The sequence below is a fragment of the Salmo salar genome, chromosome 10, assembly GCF_965601325.2.
Source record: "Salmo salar chromosome 10, fSalSal1, whole genome shotgun sequence".
Taxonomy (NCBI): Eukaryota; Metazoa; Chordata; class Actinopteri; order Salmoniformes; family Salmonidae; genus Salmo; species Salmo salar.
The window spans coordinates 63,686,838-63,706,011 of record NC_138300.1 but is presented as its reverse complement, the minus strand read 5'-3'; positions in this window follow the sequence as shown (position 1 = coordinate 63,706,011).

The following is a 19,174-nucleotide window of genomic DNA, read 5'->3' as shown; positions in this document are numbered from 1 at the left end:
GCAGCCAGGTCAGGCACACACCTAGCAGGCCAGACCAGGCCAAAGTGAGAGGGGCTGGGAGGGGGGGGACCTCTGTGACTCTGGTTAGCCTCACTGGGAAAAGGTCAGAGCTGTTTCCCACCACAACACACGCACAGGGAGACAGGCAACTCCACAGCTCCATATATGGCCCCAGGTTCAGCTCCTTTCATGGGTCAGGGAGTACCACATTGATGTCGTCTTCGTAGTGCCCCCTCTTAAAAATGATAAACGAAATAATTCAAAATATTTAGTTAAAGTGAAAACATTGTAACTCTACCCTAGTGATAAAGCAGGTGTGGGTGGCTATTGTTAGACTGCTGTGATATATGCTGTGACTAGAGATGGGCAGTATTTATGTTACATGTATTTGAAACAAGTATTTCAATTACTTTGGAGTATTTTGTCATTTGTATTTCACCGGCCTAAACTACATCCAATATATTTGGTAACAAGATACCTTCGAGATCTGTAATTGTATTTAATTTAATTTTGATAATGCTTTTCCATAACACTATTTTATAGCGGTTCACAATTGTGTGGCCCCCTTTCCCCCTGCGTTGTTATCAGAAGTCTTATGGCACTATGGTTAGATAAGTGTCTGCTAAATGAGCAAAATGTAAATATAAAAATGAACACTTGCAAAGCATGCTAAGTATTATCCGAATGAGCTCCACCCCAAAACAAGGCCAATAATAATACCCAGTGTGCTTTGCAATTGTTAATTTTCACAAATATAGATTGGTCATTTATCAGACACTCTTATCCAGAGCAACGTACAGTTAGTGCATTCAACTAAGGTAAATGAACAATCACAAATCACAGTCATTGCAAGTAAAATGTTTTTTTTGTTAATGTTACTGAGTATGTTGTTTTAGTGAAGATGGGTACTTGCAAATGTAATTTGATAAAATACAGGTACATTGATGTATTTGGTCATTTCTAAATACAATGCTTTGCAAATGTACTTGGTAATTTATTTTGATTTATTCCAGCAAGCGCATTTGGTTCCTTGAAGGTTGTGGGAATGTATGTTTTTGGTTTCCCACTGGTTTTGGGAACGAACGGTAAAACTGAACATGAAAATTTCCCCTGTTCTGGGAATGTTTATTTTTAAGTAGCAGAGAGGTTCTAAGAACATTTTACTTTGGTTCCTTGAAAGTTTTCCTGGGAGGTTTTATTAACGTTCTGAGAATGGAAAATAATAGGTTATTCTGAGGTTTTTGAATAACTTCCTTAAAACCTTCAGTAAATGTCTCAATACGACTTGTAATAACAGTGCTAACTTATTTTGGGTTAACTAGTTCGAAATCCAAGCACTGATAGGACACATTAGGCAACAATCATGCAAACACATTTCTTGTGACATGCCATTAGTGAGATTTGAACACATGATGTTCAGGTCCCTGCCCCACCAGGATGGAGCCAACATGCCCTGCTTTTTTACACCTACAAAGCTGTTCATTTTAGTCTATTCAAACAGACCCCATTTCAAAGGAGAAAAGCACTCAGTAGGATCAGGTGTGGCCAACACGCCTGAACACACTAAACAAGATCAAGGATAGAGTTTTGTTGATTCTTAGAATGTTCTCTGAACATTACTAAAGTTTTCTTAACGTTCTCAAAACAATTTGAGAACATGACTTTAAATCGAACCACGAGGAAACGTTATGCTAAAGTGCTGAAAATCCCACAGAAGAACATCATTAAGAAACATTCTTTGAACTATTTGAGAACATTCCCAATGTCAAACCAGTTAGAAAAAGTTCCTAGAACATTACCAAAATTGAAATGAAATGTAACCATGTTTGAACTTGTAGGAAATGTTCTATTAAAGTAATGAAATACAAGGAAAACATTTTGTTGGGGTCAAATCCTAAAAGTCCTGAAAATATTCCAAAGCCAAGAAACTATCCTGCATCATTCCCAGAAAGTTGTGGAAAAGGTTGTATGCAAAATAACAATAGGACAACCACACTCTCACCAAGCTCTAAGAAACATGTGATTCTCAGAACGTTATGCACTAGCTGGGATTGGTCTTTATGGAGTATATTGTGTAAGAAGATACATAACAAGATACATTTTGCCCATCTTTGGGTGTGAAGTTGTGCTGATATAGTTTCTCTGAGCTGTCCTGAAATACCATAGTTGGCTTCGCTCTGACGGCTGTGCATGTGTGGGTGGGGGGCAGTGCTTTCTTAGGTAAGGTGCCCAAACACGGCAGCTTGTTCACCTGCGTAGTTGTCGCTTTTGTCTTGCCCGTCCGTGAGAAACAAAAGACAGAGAGCATTAGCGCTGTGTGTTTCTTTGACTTTGTGTGTTTGTCTTTGTGTGTCTGTGTATTTGTTACTAGGCGTGTTTGTGTTCACGTGCAAACGTGTGTGACTAATTTGTTTTCAGGAGTTGCAGACAATACACACAGCAGATGAGTGGACTTCGGCTGTCCCCATAGGCGAACCCTTCCGGGTTCCATGTAAAACCCTCCCAACCCCCCCAACCAAAAATTGTTATTCTAAGGGTTTTCCTATGGGGACAGCCGAAGAACCCTTTAAGCCAGCCAGACTTATTGGCCACCTGGACTATTGTTTTACACTGCTGCTGCTCACTGTTTATTATCTATGCATAGTCACTTTACAAATGACCTCGACTAACCTGTACCCTCGCACATTGACTCGGTACCGGTACCCCCTGTATATAGCCTCCACATTGTTATGTAATTGTCTTGTCTTACTTTTAGATTTTATCATTTTTTTTAACTTTAGTTTATTTAGTAAATATTTTCTTAACTCTATTTCTTGAACTGCATTGTTGGTTAAAGGGCTTGTAAGTAAGCATTTCACTGTTGTATTCGGCGCATGTGACAAATACAATTTGATTTAATGGTTCTAGATAGCACCTTAGTGTTGTAATTTGAGCATTGTCGTTTAAACAGCACATTTTAATGAGCGATCCCTTTGAGTTGCTTAACAGTATGCAGCGTCATGCAAAGTTAATGTGGACACAGGGGTCTGATGGCATGTGAGCAACCGTTGTTCCATCAGGGAAAATTGCCACATGCCAAACTGCCTTTCAAAGAGCCATGTGTAGAAAGGGATTTGAGTTTAAAATTATTCCACATGCATGTTACACCCTCACAATTTGATCTTTGCAACTTCACATAGGTGGTATAGCATATCACAATTATATTTGCATTGAATTCAATACTCAGAATTTGCTTGCCAGGAAATAATTTAAAAGGTTTGTAGAGGAAAAACCATAATACCTGTGCCATTGAACTTTAATTCCTAACTTAATTTGAAGGGCTAATGCCCTTGTCTGTCTGGTGCGTTCTAGTAGTTCAAGTAGTTCTCAAACATCTCCTCGGGACCAACAGACGTTTCACAATTGTGTTGTAGCCCTGCACTAGCTCACCTGATTCACCTCGGGCCCGATTCAGACTTAGGATATGTGTGCCTTTCTTACGCACGCCTTTCCTATGCACTTCTTAGTAGTTAATATTCAGACTTACATTATGCAGGTGCATAACGGGCTTTTCAGGCGTGGTTCCCTTGCGAGTGCTGAATAAATCTAATTCAACCACTGAAAACCCTCCCACTTGCTGGCGAACAGATTTTCTCATGGAGTTTTCGTTCAATAGGATTTTGAGTACATTTATCTAAAGCCATCCATTTAAATGTGGTGTACCTTTAATTTGAATTTTCTCACCAGACTAACTAGAATATATGAAGAGAATGGTTCAGTAAATTAAGGATCAACTAAAGAAATCCATTTAAATACACGCATATTCATCTCCTTTTCAGCACCAATTGGTAGATTAAAAAAAAACTCTGAGCTTGTATATCATTTAGGGTTAGGAAAGTACTTGTGAATAATAAAAAACAGGTTTGGAGAGCCTTTACGCACAAAATATATTGGTGAATAAAAAATACAGTGATTTGATTCATCCTGAAAGTTGCCATATTCAGTTGTTCAATCCATGAAATCCTGGAAGGGTAGAAAAGTGTAAAATAGGGGTTGAACAGTAGTCCTATAGATCTACCATAATAATCCTCACTAATAATTGAGCTGTGATGACAACGGTCATCGTCGTGAACTGTGCGCAAGACTCCAGGTTTAAAATATGTATGGTCTATATTCCATAATGATAACCATAATGTCTGCATACCAAATTGGCTACATGTCCAAAATTATTGTTAGCCTAATATGATTCACCATTGTTAGCGATCCTCAGAAACAACCACAGAGAAAGGTAAACAAACGGTGTAATGGAATGATGCAAAATGCAAGGAAACTAACACCAAAGTGATGACAATTATAAGTGTATGTAGGACGGTGGCTACTGATAGAGAATAACATTTAATATGATACAAATTGTAAAAAATACAGTGAAAGGCCTGGGCATATACAGTTGAAGACGGAAGTTTACATACACCTTAGCCAAATACATTTAAACTCAATTTTAAACATTTCCATTTAATCCATTTAAACATTTAATCATAGTAAAAATTCACTGTCTGAGGTCAGTTAGGATCACCAATTCATTTTAAGAATGTGAAATGTCAGAATAACAGTAGAGAGCATTATTTATTTCAGCTTTTATTTCTTTCATCACATTCCCAGTGGGTCAGAAGTTTATATACACTCAATTATTATTTGGTAGCGTTGCCTTTAAATTGTTTAACTTGGGTCAAACGTTTCGGGTAGCCTTGCCCAAGCTTCCCACAATAAGTTGGGTGAATTTTGGCCCATTCCTCCTGACAGAGCTGGTGTAACTGAGTCAGGTTTGTAGGCCTCCTTGCTCGCACACGCTTTTTCAGTTCTGCACACAAATTTTCTATAGGATTGAGGTCAGGGCTTTGTGATGGCCACTCCAATACCTTGACTTTGTTGTCCTTAAGCCATTTTGCCACAACTTTGGAAGTATGCTTGGGGTCATTGTCAATTTGGAAGACCCATTTGCAACCAAGCTTTAACTTCCTGACTGATGTCTTGAGATGTTGCTTCAATATATATATATATATCCACATAATTTTCCATCCTTATGATGCCATCTATTTTGTGAAGTGCACCAGTCCCTCCTGCAGCAAAGCATCCCCACAACATGATGCTGCCACCCCTGTGCTTGACGGTTGGGATGGTGTGATTTTGGCTTGCAAGCCTCCCCCTTTTTCCTCCAAACATAACGATGGTCATTATTGCCAAACAGTTCTATTTTTGTTTCATCAGACCAGAGGACATTTCTCCAAAAAGTACGATCTTTGTCCCCATGTGCAGTTGCAAACAGCAGTCTGGCTTTTTTATGGCAGTTTTGGAGAAGTGGCTTCTTCCTTGCTGCGCTGCCTTTCAGGTTATGTCGATATAGGACTCGTTTTTACTGTGGATACAGATAGTTTTGTACCTGTTTCCTCCAGCATTGTCACAAGGTCCTTTGCTTTTGATTTGCACTTTTCGCACCAAATTACATTCATCTCTAGGAGACAGAATGCGTCTCCTTCCTGAGCGGTGTGATGGCTGCGTGATCCCATGGTGTTTATACTTGTGTACTATTGTTTGTACAGATGAACGCGGTACCTCCAATTTTATTTCTGAGGTCTTGGCTGATTTCTTTTTACTTTCCCATGATGTCAAGCAAAGAGGCACTGAATTTGAAGGTAGGCCTTGAAAAACACCCACAGGTACACCTCCAATTGACTCAAATGATGTGAATTAGCCTATCAGAAGCTTCTAAAGCCATGACATCATTTTCTGGAATTTTCCAAGCTGTTTAAAGGCACAGTCAACTTAGTGTATGTAAACTTCTGACCCATTGGAATTGTGATACAGTGAATTATAAGTGAAATAATCTGTTTGTAAACAATTGTTGGAAAAATGACTTGTGTCATGCACAAAGTAGATGTCCTAACCGACTTGCCAAAACTATAGTTTGTTAACAAGAAATTTGTGGAGTGGTTTAAACGAGTTTTAATGACTCCTACCTAAGTATGTAAACTTCCGACTTCAACTTTAGGTGGGATGGGCTGAGGGAAGCTGAGTGTTGGGATGTGGAATTGGAGACAAGTGGGATTGGAGTTGCTGGGCGGGGGATAGAATGACGGTCAAAATGTAAAAGTAAAAAAATAAAGTCAAAATAAAAAGTATGTTTGTATGACACTGAGGGGCAACGTTGTTACATCTAATGCCTGTTCTCCTGAGGCTGATGCTGCACAGGGGTTTGTACGCGTGTACACATGCATATACACACACTTATTCAAACGCACACACGTGCACGTGGACACACTACACACATGTAAATAGTGCCATACATGCACTCAAATGTAATCAGTTGGCCTTGCTGTTATGATTTTTGTTGTCCTTGATGTCTTTTGTGGGGTCTTGGAGGTGGGGTATGGCTGATAGGTTTTTGTTTCGGGTCCCCGTTTTTGACCTTGTGGGAGATCTGTCGACGTGACCTTGAGCAGGGCGTTGACCCTTGTTGCTTATATGGGTCGCCCTGGAAAGGAGTCTGTTAGATGACTGGAATGTAATATAAATATTGAACGGCGTCACTGCAAGTAGATTGTATGTTTTAATATTCAATAATTAAAATAAATGATAATCCAAAAAATTATATATAATTAAAGTATTATGTAAAATAAAAATGAATCTCTGGATAAACTATTTAATGTTAGCTAAATTTAGTAATGCATACATTGGCAACATTTTTTAAATGGAGAATTCTGTGAACTGTCTTGTGCAAGTTTTAAATTGACACAATATCTGTTAGCAAAACTGTCAGCTAGAGATGACGTGCAGGAGCTTGCTGGGATTTGTAGTTTTGCATGCTGTCTACTTTGATACTAATTAGCAATTTCAAATACGAGAGTAAATAGAGCTGAATATATTGATAAAAGTCACCTTGTCCGAGAGAGATTTACATGGTTATCAAAACGTCATGCCAGGGTAAGCCTGCACGAAACACAGCCCTTATTTTAAGTGTTTATATGAATGGTGGGAAAATGATTGGAACCACTTCCCTGTTTGACCACTAGGCTTTATGGCACCTCCACTGTGGACCGCTATACATTAATAAACTAGCAGATATTCTGATTGCTCAGAGAAGAGGAGCAGCAAAAGTGTAGCTGTATAAGGAGCACACTATCCAGACCAGTCTGCAAGTTAAGCTGAATGCGTGTCCCCCCCCCCCCCCCCTTTGCTGCTATAACAGCCTCCACTCTTCTAGGAAGTCTTTCCAATACATGTTGGGACATTGCTGTAGGGACTTGCTTCCATTCAGCCACAAGAGCATTAGTAAGGTCGGCAGAGATGTTGGGCAACTAGGCCTGGCTCGCAGTCGGCGTTCCAATTTATCCCAAAGGTGTTCAATGGGGTTGAGGTCAGGGCTCTGTACAGGCTGTTCAAGTTCTTCCACACCGATCTCGGCAAATAATTTCTGTATGGATCTTGCTTTGTACACGGGAGCATTGTCATGCTGAAAATGAAAGGGCCTTCCCCAAACTGTTGCAACAAAGTTGGAAGCACAGAACCATCTAGAATGTCATTGTATGCTCTAGCGTTAAGATTTCCCTTCACTGGAACTAAGGGGCCTAGCCCGAAACACGAAAAACAGCACCAGACCATTATTCCTCCTCCACCAAACTTTACAGTTGGCACTATGCATTCGGGTAGGTAGCGCTCTACAGGCATCCGCCAAACCCAGATTCGTCCGTCGGACTGTCACATGGTGAAGCTGATTCATCACTTCAGAGAACGCGTTTCCACTGCTCCAGAGTCCAATGGCGGCAAGCTTTACACCACTCCAGCCGACGCTTGGCATTGTGCATGGTGATCTTGGGCTTTTGTGCGGCTGCTCGGCCATGGAAACACATTTCATGAAGCTCCCGACGAACAGATGTGCTGATGTTGCTTCCAGAGGCAGTTTGGAACTCACTGAGTATTGTGGTATTGTGAACAAATAAGTAGGCTATATGATAGTCTACTCCCGAGCCTAAGTCTACTCCCGAGGCTAATTATACTTAGTTATCTAGTTTGTAGCCGGCTATTGACTGACAACAACAGAGCAACAACATGCTGATCCTCGCTATCAATGACATTCCTGCAGCAGCCAAACATTGAAACATGAGCATATTGAACGATGCAGGTGAGGTTCAACACAGCCAGCGAGCAAAGAAAATGTTATATCCGAAAGCAGCAGCATAGCAAGAAATAGCTAGTTACGGCTGCAGTGTCAATGCAGAAAAAGAGGCCAGCGTATAGTAGCAGTAGAAGCAAGGGGATGAGACCCGGTCAGCTTTAAAAATCTGTCTCCGCTTAATTTAAGTAATGTTCTAACACTGTTCCTGGAACGATAACAAATAACGTTCTTCTGTGAGAATTTCAGTACTTCAGCATAACGTTTCCTATAAGTTTCCTCATGGTTTTATTTAAAGTCATGTTCTCAAATTGTTTATGGAAACATTTCCATAAAAACACAAAACTTTAGCAACATTTAGACAACATTCTAAGAATGTTATTTTAAAACATATACATTCTGTTCTCAGCACCAAGAAAACTCTCTCTACCTCTATCTTGTTTAGTGTATTCAGGTGTGTTGGCTGGACCCACTAATTGGCCATACCTGATCTTAATGAGTGCTTGTTTCTTTTGAAATGGAGTCTGTTTAAATCAAGGATTGGAACAGGTTCTATACTGTTCCAGAACCAAACCACTATTTTAAAAGCATGGGAACTGGTTAGTAACATTATTTTATGTTCCAGGCATTTTTTTACTACTCCCACAAAAATCGCAACAAAGCGCCTATGCAAAGCCCTCTGTCACTCAGAAACGTATTCCAGCATCTGCCTGCCAGGTGGAAATCTTTGGCGGTATGTGTGCGTGTAGGCTACCTGCCCTGCCCTTCTGAAGCATAGGTTACTACTGTATCCTGCTGACATCGTTACAAGCATTATTCAGAAATTAGAGAAAGGTGTTTGAAAAACAATTCTAACTTTTTCAATGCTAGTTAAGGATACTATACTTATCACACTTCACACTGGATTTATTAACTAGAGAACTTCAAGGCAAACTTTCTCCATCCTCTCTCCATCCTCTCTCGCTGTCTCCTCAACTGCAACATTTCAGTTGCATCTCGTCCCTACACTGCGACTGGCAGCACAGTGTGTGTGTTTGTCTTTCGTTGTGGGAATTGTGGGTAGTTGTCTCCTTGTTTAGTGTCTGAGCACCTGACAGGACTGTTAGTGGCGGTTGTTGTGTTTGTATATGTGTTTTGTTTGTTTTTCCTTCTTTTAACCAATTAAAGAAGATGAGTATACACGTTCCCGCTGCACCTTGGTCCAATCATTATGACACCCGTTACATCCATCCTGTTAGTGCAGTGGACTAATTCCATAGACAGAGAACAGAAGATCATAGGTTTGAATCTCACTGATGCCACATTAAAAAATAAAATATGCTTGCATTTGTATTTGTATTTATTTTGGACCCCCATTAGCTGCCGCCAAAGCAGCAGCTACTCTACTCTTCCTGGGGTCCAGCAGTTTATACAATTTTAAAAACATTACAATATATTCACAGATTTCACAACACACTGTGTGCCCTCAGGCCCCTACTCCACCACTACCACATATCTACAGTACTAAATCCATGTGTATGTATAGTGCGTATGTTATCGTGTGTGTGTGTATGCATGTGTCTGTGCCAATGTTTGTGTTACTTCACAGCCCCCGCTGTTCCATAAGCTGTTTTTTTAATCAGTTTTTTAAATCATATTTTACTGCTTGCGTCAGTTACTTGATGTGGAATAGAGTTCCATGTTGTCATGGCTCTATGTAGTACTGTGTGCCTCCCATAGTCTGTTCTGGACTTGGGGACTGTGAAGAGTCCTCTTGTGGCAATTCTTGTGGGGTATGCATGGGTGTCCGAGCTGTGTGCCAGTAGTTTAGACAGACAGCTCTGTGCATTCAACATGTCATTACCTCTCATAAATAAAAGTAGTGATGAAGTCAATCTCTCATCCACTTTCAGCCAGGAGAGATTGACATGCATATTATTAATATTAGCTCTTTGTGTACATCCAAGGGCCAGCCGTGCTGCCCTGTTCTGAGCCAGTTGCAATTTTCCTAAGTCCTTTTTTGTCGCACCTGACCACACAACTGAACTGTCGTCAAGGTGCAACAAAACTAGGGCCTGCAGGACCTGCCTTGTTGATAGTGTTAAGAATGCAGAGCATCGCTTTATTATAGACAGACTTTTCCCCATCTGAGCTACTACTGCATCAATATGTTTAGACCATAACAGTTTACAATCTAGGGTTACTCCAAGCAGTTTAGTCATCTCAACTAGCTCAATTTCCACATGATTTATTACAAGATTTAGTTGAGGTTTAGGGTTTATTGAGTGTTTTGTTCCAAATACAATGCTTTCAGTTTTATTTAGGGCTAATTTATACCTTGCCACCCACTCTGAAACTAACTGCAGCTCTTTGTTGAGTATTGCAGTCATTTCGGTCGCTGTAGTTGCTGACGTGTATAGTGTTGACTCATCAGCATACTGTGGGGGGAAAAACTATTTGATCCCCTGCTGATTTTGTACGGTTGCCCACTGACAAAGAAAGGATCAGTCTATAATTTTAATGGTAGGTTTATTTGAACAGTGAGAGACAGAATAACAACAAAAATATCCAGAGAAACGCATGTCAAAAATGTTATAAATGGATTTGCATTTTAATGAGGGAAATAAGTATTTGACCCCCTCTCAATCAGAAAGGTTTCTGGCTCCCAGGTGTCTTTTATACAGGTAACGAGCTGAGATTAGGAGCACACTCTTAAAGCGAGTGCTCCTAACCGCAGCTTGTTACCTGTATAAAAGACACCTGTCCACAGAAGCAATCAATCAATCAGATTCCAAACTCTCCACCATGGCCAATACTAAAGAGCTCTCCAAGGATGTCAGGGACAAGATTGTAGACCTACACAAGGCTGGAATGGGCTACAAAACCATCGCCAAGCAGCTTGGTGAGAAGGTGACAACATTTGGTGCGATTATTCGCAAATGGAAGAAACACAAAAACTGTCAATCTCCCTCGGCCTGGGGCTCCATGCAAGATCTCACCTCGTGGAGTTGCAATGATCATGAGAACGGTGAGGAATCAGCCCAGAACTAAACGGGAGGATCTTGTCAATGATCTCAAGGCAGCTGGGACCATAGTCACCAAGAAAACATTTGGTAACACACTACACCGTGAAGGACTGAAATCCTGCAGTGCCCGCAAGGTCCCACTGCTCAAGAATACATATACATGCCCGTCTGAAGTTCGCCAATGAACATCTGAATGACTTAGAGGACAACTGGTGAAAGTGTTGTGGTCAGATGTGACCAAAATGGAGCTCTTTTACATCAACTCAACTCGCCGTGTTTGGAGGAGGAGGAATGCTGCCTATGACCCCAAGAACACCATCTCTACCGTCAAACATGGAGGTGGAAACATTATGCTTTGGGGGTGTTTTTCTGCTAAGGGGACAGGACAACTTCACCGCATCAAAGGGACGATGGACGGGGCCATGTGAGAACCTCCTTCCCTCAGCCAGGGCATTGAAAATGGGTCGTGGATGGGTATTCCAGCATGACAATGACCCAAAACACACGGCCAAGGCAACAAAGGAGTGGCTCAAGAAGAAGCACATTAAGGTCCTGGAGTGGCCTAGGCAGTCTCCAGACCTTAATCCCATAGAAAATCTGTGGAGGAAGCTGAAGGTTTGAGTTGCCAAACGTCAGCCTTGAAACCTTAATGACTTGGAGAAGATCTGCAAAGAGGAGTGGGACAAAATCCCTCTTGAGATGTGTGCAAACCTGGTGGCCAACTACAAGAAACGTCTGACCTCTGTGATTGCCAACAAGGGTTTTGCCACCAAATTATAAGTCATGTTTTGCAGAGGGATCAAATACTTATTACCCTCATTAAAATGCAAATCATTTTATAACATTTTTGACATGCGTTTTTCTGGATTTTTTTGTTGTTATTCTGTCTCTCACTGTTCAAATAAACCTACTATTAAAATTATAGACTGATCATTTCTTTGTAAGTGGGCAAACGTACAAAATCAGCAGGGGATCAAATACTTTTTTCCCCCACTGTACATAGGCACCCTGGCTTTACTCAAAGTCAGTGGCATGTCGTTAGGACAAATTTTTAAAAAAGCAACGGGCCTAAACAGCTACCCTGGGGAATTCCTGATTCTAACTAGATTATATTTTAGGGGCTCCCATTAAAGAACACCCTCTGTATTCTTTTAGACAAGTAACTCTTTATCCACATTATAGCAGGGGGTGTAAAGCCATAAAACATATGTTTTTCCAGCAGCAGACTATGATCGATAATGTAAAAAGCTGCACTGAAGTCTAACAAGACAGCCACCACAATCATTTTATCATCAATTTCTCTCAGCCAATCATCAGTCATTTGTGTAAGTGCTGTGCTTGCTGAGTGTCCTTCCCTAATAGCATGCGGAAATTCTGTTGTTCATTTCTTTACTGTGAAATAGCATTGTATCTGGTCAAACACCATTTCTTCCAAAGTTTACTCAGGGTTGGTAACCGTTTGATTGGTCGACTATTTGAGCCAGTAAAGGGGGCTTTTCTATTCTTGGGTAGCGGAATGACTAACTTCCCTCCAGGCCTGAGGGCAAACACTTTCTAGTAGGCTTAATATGAGGATATGGCAAATAGGAGTGGCAATATTGTCTGCTATTATACTCAGTAATTTTCCATCCAGATTGTCAAACCCTGGTGGCTTGTCATTGTTGATAGACACATTTTTTGGGGGCCTCTTCCACACTGACTTTACGAAATTAAAAAATAAAATTCTTGTCAGGGTTGTGTTTCGGAAGACGCATGGCTCTCGACCTTCGCCTCTCCCGAGTCCGTACGGGAGTTGCAGGGATGGGACAAGACCGTAACTACCAATTGAATGCCACAAAAAAAGTATATATACACTGCTCAAAAAAATAAAGGGAACACTTAAACAACACAATGTAACTCCAAGTCAATCACACTTCTGTGAAATCAACCTGCCCACTTAGGAAGCAACACTGATTGACAATAAATTTCACATGCTGTTGTGCAAATGGAATAGACAACAGGTGGAAATTATAGGCAATTTGCAAGACACCCCCAATAAAGGAGTGGTTCTGCAGGTGGGGACCACAGACCACTTCTCAGTTCCTATGCTTCCTGGCTGATGTTTTGGTCACTTTTGAATGCTGGCGGTGCTTTCACTCTAGTGGTAGCATGAGACGGAGTCTACAACCCACACAAGTGGCTCAGGTAGAGCAGCTCATCCAGGATGGCACATCAATGCGAGCTGTGGCAAGAAGGTTTGCTGTGTCTGTCAGCGTAGTGTCCAGAGCATGGAGGCGCTACCAGGAGACAGGCCAGTACATCAGGAGACGTGGAGGAGGCCGTAGGAGGGCAACAACCCAGCAGCAGGACCGCTACCTCCACCTTTGTGCAAGGAGGAGCAGGAGAAGCACTGCCAGAGCCCTGCAAAATGACCTCCAGCAGGCCACAGACTCCATGAGGGTGGTATGAGGGCCCGACGTCAACAGGTGGGGGTTGTGCTTACAGCCCAACACCGTGCAGGACGTTTGGCATTTGCCAGAGAACACCAAGATTGGCAAATTCGCCACTGGCACCCTGTGCTCTTCACAGATGAAAGCAGGTTCACACTGAGCACGTGACAGACGTGACAGAGTCTGGAGACACCGTGGAGAACGTTCTGCTGCCTGCAACATCCTCCAGCATGACCGGTTTGGCGGTGGGTCAGTCATGGTGTGGGATGGCATTTCTTTGGGGGGCCGCACAGCCCTCCATGTGCTCGCCAAAGGTAGCCTGACTGCCATTAGGTACCGAGATGAGATCCTCAGACCCCTTGTGAGACCATATGCTGGTGCGGTTGGCCCTGGGTTCCTCCTAATGCAAGACAATGCTAGACCTCATGTGGCTGGAGTGTGTCAGCAGTTCCTGCAAGAGGAAGACATTGATGCTATGGACTGGCCCGCCCGTTCCCCAGACCTGAATCCAATTGAGCACATCTGGGACATCATGTCTCGCTCCATCCACCAACGCCACATTGCACCACAGACTGTCCAGGAGTTGGCGGATGCTTTAGTCCAGGTCTGGGAGGAGATCCCTCAGGAGACCATCCGCCACCTCATCAGGAGCATGCCCAGGCGTTGTAGGGAGGTCATACAGGCACGTGGAGGCCACACACACTACTGAGCCTCATTTTGACTTGTTTTAAGGACATTACATCAAAGTTGGATCAGCCTGTAGTGTGGTTTTACACTTTAATTTTGAGTGTGACTCCAAATCCAGACCTCCATGGGTTGATAAATTGGATTTCCATTGATAATTTTTGTGTGATTTTGTTGTCAGCACATTCAACTATGTAAAGAAAAAAAGTATTTAATAAGATTATTTCTTTCATTCAGATCTAGGATGTGTTGTTTAAGTGTTCCCTTTATTTTTTTGAGCAGTGTATATATATATATATATATATATATATATATATATATAGAATGACTTATCGTTATGGCGATTCTAGCAGTTATGTATTTCCGGTGCTGTGTTAATGTGTTAATGACCGAGAATACCTGGAAAAGAAATGGAAAAAGGAAAAAAGAGCTATAAAAAGGCATACATGTACAGTATACAGTGAGGGAAATAAGTATTTGATCCCCTGCTGATTTTGCCCAGTTACAAAGAAATGATCAGTCTATAATTTGAATGGTAGGTTTATTTGAACAGTGAGAGACAGAATAACAACAAAAAAATCCAGAAAAATGCATGTCAAAAATGTTATAAAATGATTTGCATTTTAATGAGGGAAATAAGTATCTGACCCCTCTGCAAAACATGACTTAGTACTTGGTGGCAAAACCCTTGTTGGCAATTGCAGAGGTCAGACGTTTCTTGTAGTTGGCCACCAGGTTTGCACACATCTCAAGAGGGATTTTGTCCCACTCCTCTTTGCAGATCTTCTCCAAGTCATTAAGGTTGAGGCTGACGTTTGGCAACTCGAACCTTCAGCTCCCTCCACAGATTTTCTATGGGATTAAGGTCTGGAGACTGCCTAGGCCACTCCAGGACCTTAATGTGCTTCTTCTTGAGCCACTCCTTTGTTGCCTTGGCCGTGTGTTTTGGGTCATTGTCATGCTGGAATACCCATCCACGACCCATTTTCAATGCCCTGGCTGAGGGAAGGAGGTTCTCACATGGCCCCGTCCATCGTCCCTTTGATGCGGTGAAGTTGTCCTGTCCCCTTAGCAGAAAAACACCCCCAAAGCATGTTTCCACCTCCATGTTTGACGGTGGAGATGGTGTTCTTGGGGTCATAGGCAGCATTCCTCCTCCTCCAAACACAGCGAGTTGAGTTGATGCCAAAGAGCTCCATTTTGGTCTCATCTGACCACAACACTTTCACCAGTTGTCCTCTGAGTTATTCAGATGTTCATTGGCAAACTTTAGACGGGCATGTATATGTATTCTTGAGCAGGGTGACATTGTGGGCGCTGCAGGATATCAGTCCTTCACGGCGTAGTGTGTTACCAATTGTTTTCTTGGTGACTATGGTCCCAGCTGCCTTGAGATCATTGACAAGATCCTCCCGTGTAGTTCTGGGCTGATTCTTCACCGTTCTCATGATCATTGCAACTCCACGAGGTGAGATCTTACATGGAGCCCCAGGCCAAGGGAGATTGACAATTCTTTTATGTTTCTTCCATTTGCGAATAATCGCACCAAATGTTGTCACCTTCTCACCAAGCTGCTTGGCGATGGTCTTGTAGACCATTCCAGCCTTGTGTAGGTCTACAATCTTGTCCCTGACATCCTTGGAGAGCTCTTTTGTCTTGGCCATGGTGGAGAGTTTGGAATCTGATTGATTGATTGCTTCTGTGGACAGGTGTCTTTCATACAGGTAACAAGCTGTGGTTAGGAGCTCTCCCTTTAAGAGTGTGCTCCTAATCTCAGCTCGTTAACTCTATAAAGACACCTGGGAGCCAGAAATCTTTCTGATTGAGAGGGGGTCAAATACTTATTTCCCTCATTAAAATGCAAATCAATTTATAACATTTTTGACATGCGTTTTTCTGGATATCTTTGTTGTTATTCTGTCTCTCACTGTTCAAATAAACCTACCATTAAAATTATAGACTGATCCTTTCTTTGTCAGTGGGCAACCGTACAAAATCAGCAGGGGATAAAAAAAAAATTCCCCCCACTGTAGATGTGTAGTGTCAGTGTTTGTTGCTGGCTTGTCATCCCTAAGTTTACTTATCTTGCCAATGAAAAAGTCATTAAAGTAGTTTGCAATATCAGTGGGCTTTGTGATGAATGAGCCACCTGATTCAATCAATGAAGGGGCCGAGTTGGCTTTTTATCCCCAAAATGTTATTTAATGTGCCCCAAGCGTTTTACTATCATTCTTTATATAATTTATCTTTGTTTCATAGTGTAGTTTCTTTTTCTCTTTATTTAGTTTAGTCACATGATTTCTTAATTTGCAGCATGTTTTCCAAATAGTTGGGGTGCCAGACTTATTTGCCATACCTTTTGCCTCATCCCTCTCAACCATACCATTTTTAAATTCCTCATCAATCCAAGGGAATTTAACAGTTTTTACAGTAATTTTCCTAAATCGGTGCGTGTTTATTAGTAACTGGAATAAGTAGTTTCATAAATGCGTCAAGTGCAGCGTCTGGTTGCTCCTCATTACACACCACAGACCAGTAAATATTCTTTACATCAACATATGAATCATATGTTGATGAACTTTGGAATTGGAGCTTTGGTTTTTCTAGATATGGCTACTATATTGTGATCACTACATCCTATGTATTTGGATACTGCTTTAGAGCAAATATCTGCAGCGTTAGTTAAAATGTGATCAATACATGTTGATGATTTGATTCCTGTGCTGTTTGTAACTACCCTGGTAGGTTGACTGATAAGCTGAACCAGGTTGCAGGCGCTGGTCACAGTTTGAAGGTTTTTTTCCTGAGTGGGCCACTTGATGATAGCCAGTCGGTGCACATTGAAAGGAGTCCTCCCATTGGGCACAGATATCAGTTCAACGTCTAGTTTTGATTTACTGTACATTTGGTTGAGTTGTCAACTAACGTGAATTCAACATCAAATCAACAAAATATTTCCCTGTGTCATTGGATTTAGGTTAAAAGTTGTGTGAATTTTTTGTTTAAATTCCCTGACGTTGATGACTTTTTCAAAAATCCAATCAGTTTTCCACGTTGATTCAACGTCATCACATTACATTTTTTGGTTGAAATGATGTGGAAACAATGTTGATTCAACCAGTTTTTGCTCAGTGGGATGCATGCATTCTGCCTCAAATTTTCTTCACAATAAACAAACATAGGCTCATTCTCTTCAGAACACAAGGTATGACACCATGTCATCTTGTAACTGTAACATAGTGACCATAAACGTTGACACTGAATGAGTTGGATGATAGGGAAATGTGAAGTGCACAGATGTCTGGCTTACTTGTATGACATCAAAGTGGTATTTATTATAATCCTCAACTTATCTTTCAAAATACATAGAGTTCTCTTAATTTACAGCATTTCCTTACTCAGACAAGAAAACATTTGCAAAAGTTGCCCAATTAGCGGGAGGGAGGGGGGCAACTTGTTCCATGCGGTGCTCAAGTTCAGAATGGCTGTCAGTCAAAACCAATAGAGTGCTGTGAAGTGCAGATCCTGAGCTCTGACGTAATTTATAGCGTGTTACTGTACAGCCACTGCGTTCCAATTTAGCCACTTATCAGTGCCCAAATCTGTAATTTTCAACCGATATACGAGTACGAGTGTAAAGGCTTAAGAGTCATGTCTCCCAGACTTTTATAACTACTAACAATTCCCCCTGTCCCTTGTCCCAAGGCGATTCGGCTACGCAGACTATAGGTGAATAGTCTGCTGGGCCCACGGGGTTCAGGAAACCTCTGCCAGCCTGTCTGCTATCCGCCAACAGTTCTCTGATGAAAAAGGCAATTATAGACAGTTCCAATGGCCCAATTTGGATGATGATTGAAAATAAAAATGTTTTAATTAAATAAAGTAATGGCAATGTCACTGAGTGTCAATGTCAAACTAGCCTTTTAGAAGTGCTATGTAGTTGCTATATTAAAAATCAAACAGCATGCAGACTACTCTGTAAACATTTTGGAGTGTACAATTCAAACATTTTAATGAACAGTGAGTGACATTCCTATGTGTAATATGAATATACTAATGCCCAGACACAAGATAGAGGTGGTTGTTTACCTAGAAGACTTGCACAGATTATACAGTATACATGTTGTTCAGTGGTTGTACATCAACTGATTACCATAGTGTAGTACCAATGGTTCACCATGAGGTGTCGTATTACTCATACTGTCGTAAACAATGATGTCAATCATATCAATGTCAATGAAATGTCATGCCTAGAACAAGTACATTTTTTTTATTCATGAATATCACATATCAAACTAGTGTTACTGACTACTAGTAGTGGGCAGCAGGGTTGAGTGAATCAAATAGGTGCTTTTCAGATACCCAGCCTAAAATTCCAAAGAGCAAGCAATGCAGAGGCAGAAGCACAGTGGCTAGATGTGACACTGCCAAATCCTCTCAGATCTCTGCACAAATGTCAGGCTTCAACATAAACATTCTAAAGACAAAAACAACAGGGCTGACACCAAAATCAACATCAACCACACTGCTTTGGAAGAGATAGAGGAGTTAATTTATCTTGGGACCAAAGATGGCGATTCCATGAGTGATGTGACCACCAGGCTCAGTAAAGGGAACCAGGCCTTTGCCATGTTAAGACCAGTATGGAGAGTCAAGAACTTCAGCCAATCACTCAAAATCTGCATCTTCCAAAGCAATGTCCTCAGTGTTCTCCTATATGTGTCACAATGTTGGAAAATTACAGTCACAATAGCACAACAACTGGAAACATGTAAAAATGAAACACTCCAAAGGACCCTGAGGATATACTGGCCCAATATAATCACAACTGAACTCCACAAAAAGACAGACACAACAACACCCTTGAGCCTGATAGTGAAGAAAAGGAGATGACGATGGCTGGGACATGC